Source organism: Lolium perenne, chromosome 7 (assembly GCF_019359855.2).
Source record: "Lolium perenne isolate Kyuss_39 chromosome 7, Kyuss_2.0, whole genome shotgun sequence".
Taxonomy (NCBI): domain Eukaryota; kingdom Viridiplantae; phylum Streptophyta; class Magnoliopsida; order Poales; family Poaceae; genus Lolium; species Lolium perenne.
In genome coordinates this window covers 129504118-129510117 of record NC_067250.2, presented here as the reverse complement: position 1 = coordinate 129510117, position 6000 = coordinate 129504118, and positions in this window count along the sequence as shown.

The following is a 6000-nucleotide window of genomic DNA, read 5'->3' as shown; positions in this document are numbered from 1 at the left end:
CAAAGAACAAATACTAACCAGAATATAAGTGTTAACCAGATTCAGTTTGGACAGTTAGTAGAAATAACACAAAGTTTAGTTTGGACAGTGAAACTGTCACAGTACACTTGTGCTTGTCCAAAACCTGGACAGCACAAGATAAGGGCAGCAGCAGACCAAACCTGAGCACCACCAGGGGCTCAAGTTTCAGCATATGAGAGCACACAGCTCATGTGTGCTGGGCAGGCCACAGCAAGGCAATGCACAAGCTTAGTCACCAAAGCAAGCCAGGCTTGTGTGTCATTACAAGAACAGAAGTAGGGTTCATATAAAAGGGGCACAAACCCTAGAAACAGTAACCAGTCGACCAGATAAGGATTCACCAGGTAAGGGTGAAGCAAGAACAAGCACAGTTCATCCAGGCTTGCTCAAGAACAGAACCAACACACACCCACTCAACCACCAGGAATCATGGTGACCTGAGAAGATCATCCAAAATCTGGAGGTGAAGGGCTGTGACACAAACCCAAGTCTGCATCAACAAAACATTTCTTTCTAGGAGCTGGAACAAGGTATACCAAATACCTGGATAGATCCAATGGATCTAATCCATCATATGCATGAAATAAGCATGGGATGAGCAGATGCTCATATGGGTAGATCATCACTTGGTTTTAACCAAGGAATACTGCCAGTCAAAAGCCACTAAAATAAAAAGCATCTAGGTACAGATCTTATACACAAAAACTAGCACATATGCACAGATGCACACACTAGCCAGATTAGATGCATAGATAGCACCAGTAGATGGCATAGATTAGCAGCTAAGACTACACAGTAAATCCCAAGCATACAACCATCAGGAAACCCTAGATTTCTTCACAGGCAAGCATATTGGCATTCATATTTATTATGATCCCCAAATATGCAAGCAAAGATGAGTAGCCAACAAGATCCAACCAACCATGTGAGCAACCAGTCAGTAGCCTTGCTACTGAGGTCACAGCACACTTAGAACCATCCCAAGGCCAAGCCAAATACAAAGCATCACTATCCAGAAATGGATTCAGACTCTATTTGCTTGTAAAAGAATCATGAACAGCAAATTCATAGACAAGCAAGTAATTTAATCATCACTGCATAAGCAGTTCATCATAATTTAAATAATGCAAGCATGAATTTATCACAGATCCATGCTAAGCACTGACAGTAGCATACTGTTAAGCAACACAGTTAATCTATAGCCACTAGAGCAAGTCTAGGTAGCTAAGATGGGCAACAGCACAAGTAAGAAACATCATAGTGATGCTTGAGCATCAGCATCACAAGATAATTGAATCACTTAGTCACAGTATTAGCCAGTAAGCTATCACTGACAATTGAATTGATCAATGGATCAATTATAGCAAGCCAAGCTACACAGAGAGGTTAGCCAACAAGCAAGGAATGATCCAATGGATCATTGGCTTGCAGAGGAAGCACTGAAGCATATCACAGGCACCACTGGCACACTCACAAGTGTCACTGATGAACCACAGCACACCTAGACAAGCAAGTGTAACATGCCAGTAAGCACAAGCAAGCCCATAAGCAAGTACTGCATGGCATAGCAAGCTCATAAGCAAGCACAACAGAGCATAGCAAGATTCAAGCAGGCTAGGAGCAACAGATAAGCAAACAGAGCATGTACAGCAAGCAAGGCAACACTGGCCAGTACCAGAAACTGGTGATTGAGCCATGAGCTTGCAGCAAAGGGAAGCCTAGGAGGATTAAGTAACCATAGCAGAGTTCTGTGTGATCACAGGATCACCAGAAAGCAACAGAGCATAAGGAAGAAGAAGCACAGTAGCTTGGAGAGGCGCACAGGTAGGAGAAGGAGCAGGGCAACTTACACGCGCCTGGTGGCAGAGGCTATGGCATGGCGAGGCAGTGCTCGCGCGGCCATAGCAGCTGCAAAGCCAGGGAAGGCGCCGGCGTTACGCCGACGAACACCACCACAGCAGCACGGCACGGAGACGACGGCACAGGTACTGCAAGCAGCACCCGCGCCAGGTCGGTCTCGGAGGCGCACACGTCGACGGCGAGGGCGAGAGCTCATCGGAGATCACCCAGTCGCCCAAGGCGATTTTCCACGAGATCCAGAGAGGAGGCGATTCGCCAGGAGAGGAAGCAATCGAGGAAACCACGCGGACTGATTGATAGATCGTCTCGCGGCGGTCCAGATCAGGTAGGTGGCGAGGTCAGGGAAGCACGACGATGTCCGGAGCAAGGCGGCGGCCATGGCGGCGACGCCATCGCCAGGGCGTCGCGAGAGAGATTAGGGTTAGGTTGAGCGAGTGAGAGGGCCGAGTGAGTGAGAGTGCGGTGGGCCGTTCGGCTCCACCGAGCCGCTATGGGGCAAGCCTTAGTGGGCTGTCCCATGGGCTTAGGTAAATGGGCTGGGCCCAATATGGGTCCAGGGGGGTATTTTGGTCTCTTTACATTTAATAAAAGGCCAGAACTTTACCAAATTTTAATAAATCAAATACAACTCTAAAAATCCACTAAAAATTGGATTAATGAATGAAAAATAAATCTTAACAAGAATAAAATATGAAATGGAATTTATGAAACAAATTCAAAATTATGAATTTTAAGAATTCAAATAATAACTTGGAATTTAAAATTATTATTTACTTGTATTTAAATTTCAAAGAAAAATCTCAAATAAGTTCAAATACTTATTTTCAAACATTTCAAAATGAAATTCTACTATTCCAAGTCATTTCTTTTGGAAAAGGGTATTTTTCCCAGAAAAATACCATACTCCTTTTTATTCCAAAAACTATAGAGGTAACTCTATAATTTTCAATTATTTTTGGAATGATTAAGGGAATCACCAAGTAAATAGTTTTACTTTGAATTGTTGTACTTTGTGTGAATTACAATGATTAATACTTTTAAATCAACTGTAAATTACCGTCAAAGACATAAATCTTAAATACAACCCTAAATGGCTATAACTTAACAGGGTAAAGGGATTCAACATAAAATAATCCATCCATAATTGCATTATTTGGATTTTATAACATTGTCCTTACCGGACAATGATGCTTCTTACAGAACCCGAGGTCCAGGTTCCATCAACTGCATTGAACTGCACTATCTCGCAATCCACAGGCAAGTTCACCCTTGCTCATGTCAACTTGATTATTTTCTACTACTTGAATGCAAAGCTATATACTTATCATTCCTGCATTGCAAATAAAATGTTACTTTCCAACTATGAATATGACTATGTGGCTGGCAATGGAACCATGGTATGTGTTGATATGGTGGAGGTTCCATTGCAATGGGTTATATCACCCTAGGATTAAATTACCAATGCCGTCCAGTGATTCTAGCGCCGTACAAACCGCGTTGACCATGAGATCTATAATGGCTCTGGGGAAGCCAGTCGTATCTTTTCCCTTCTGCACGCCAACGGATTGGTAGAGCCGGCGGGGTGTTGGAGGCACTGCCGTAGGTTGGGATGGCCTTTTAAATCCCCATCCATTAGTGATGATGGCTCTACGATCTATAAAGGATTGTCCGGAGTACACCATGAGTAAAGCCGTATTATCGGGGGAAGTCTACTGGAGGTGTACGGTTGGACAAAAGGGTGGGTTTGCAGTCGCGGAGAAGGCGGTGTGGGCTTGGATCTTTATACCTGGCCTCACACCAAAGGAAGTGTGAACGGGGGCAAGTCCCTGCGGATGGCAAAAAGGGTGAGATCTCTTGTGGGAAAAGTAACGCACCTCTGCAGAGTGTATCAAATTGTGGCTGTCACTCCCTGTTCCGGGAAGAGAACTGCGAACGCGGCAGGAAAGGAACTCCACGAAGTTCTAGTCAACCTGTGAAGACTGACGGGCATAGTTTTCATAATAAAAGCAACCTTTTGAAGAAATGTTTTCAAAACATGCATTGACCTGCGATTTCCTGATCAATGGTCGTAGCTAGTGCATCAAACACCTTTTTATTCTTTTAGAACTTGCTGAGTACCTCTGTACTCACTTTCTTTCGACACCCTTGCTAGACTGTGATCCGGAAGTGGAGGCTATCAACGATGGAGCACCAGAAGGAAGTTACGAGCTGGTCTACGAAGAACCCGATCTTACCGGCGGAGTGGAAGGCGTAGACTATGGGATAGTCTACGGATCAGATGACACGGAGGTGGAGGAGTAATGATATACCTAGCATCATAGAGCCGAGCAGCGTAGAACTTACCTAAATAAGTTGTTGAGCTCTTTCATCTATAGTATGAGTTGTAATCGTACTTTAGTAGTATCTTAGGGTGTTCTCATAGGACCTGTGAGAATACCAACTTGTTAAGACAATGTTTGTAATAAAGTATGGAGTGTTATGACCTGCAATGTTTCTGTTGTACCACTCTGAGGGATATGGCAATTTGTGAAGAAGTCCCTTCACAAAGATCATATCAACGACTTGTATACTACAACATGCAGTGGTATGCTGGGTCACCGCATTATGTCTATGCTTGTGAATGGTAGATCTAATGTTGATCCAAATAATGTTCCTTTAGCTTCATTGGTTGCCCAAGAAGAACAAGTTGATGTGAATTTCGTTAAAAATAATAATTTCAATAACAATGCTTATAGGAATAATTCTGGTAACAATTATAGGCCATATCCTTCTGCTAATGGTAATGGTTGTGGTAATTCTTACAACAATAATAGGAGTGTACCCCCTGGTCTTAAAGCCATGCTTAAAGAATTTATTAGTACACAAACTGCTTTTAACAAATCTGTTGAGGAAAAGCTTGATAAAATTGATATTCTTGCTTCTAAGGTTGATAGACTTGCCTCTGATGTTGATCTTTTAAAATTGAAAGTTATGCCTAATAAGGATATTGATAATAAGATTGTTACTACAGCAAATGCCATCCAAGTTAGAATTAATGAGAATACAAGATTGATGGCTGAATTGCGAGCTAGGTGGGATAGAGAAGAAAATGAAAAACTAGCTAAAGAGAATAATGTAGCTAAAGTTTGGACTATTACCACCACTAGTAATGATAATGATTCACATGTTGCTACACCTCCTACCATCAATGGTGAAATAATTGGTGTTGGCAATGTTTCTACTCCTAGTGCAAAGCGTGCAAAATTACCTGAAATTGCTAAAACTGCTGAAACTGCTCGTGATAAAACTGCTGAATTTTTTTCCAACATTGGGGACAATGATCCCATTGCTGTAGCTCATAATGGTGTAGATTTTGATGATTGTAACATCTCTGAAGTTATAAAGTTCTTACAAAAACTTGCTAGAAGTCCTAATGCTAGTGCTATAAATTTGGCCTTTACAAAACATATTACAAATGCTCTCATAAAAGCTAGAGAAGATAAACTAAAACTTGAAACTTCTATTCCTAGGAAGTTAGAAGATGGTTGGGAGCCCATCATTAAGATGAGGGTCAATGATTTTGATTGTAATGCTTTATGTGATCTTGGTGCAAGTATTTCTGTTATGCCTAAGAAAATCTATGATATGCTTGACTTGCCACCATTGAAAAATTGTTATTTGGATGTTAATCTTGCTGATAATGCTACGAAGAAACCTTTGGGAGGATTAATAATGTTCGTATTATGGTTAACAATAACCTTGTCCCCGTTGATTTTGTTGTCTTGGATATTGAATGCAATGCATCTTGTCCCATTATATTGGGAAGACCTTTTCTTCGAAATGTTGGTGCTACCATTGATATGAAGGAAGGTAATATTAAATATCAATTTACTCTCAAGAAAGGTATGGAACACTTCCCTAGAAAGAGAATGAAGTTACCTTATGATTCTATTATTAGAACAAATTATGATGTCGATGCTTCATCTCTTGATAACACTTGATTCACACTTTCTGCGCCTAGCTGAAAGGCGTTAAAGAAAAGCGCTTATGGGAGACAACCCATGTTTTTACTACAGTACTTTGTTTTATATTTGAGTCTTGGAATTTGTTACTACTGTAGCAACCTCTCCTTATCTTTAT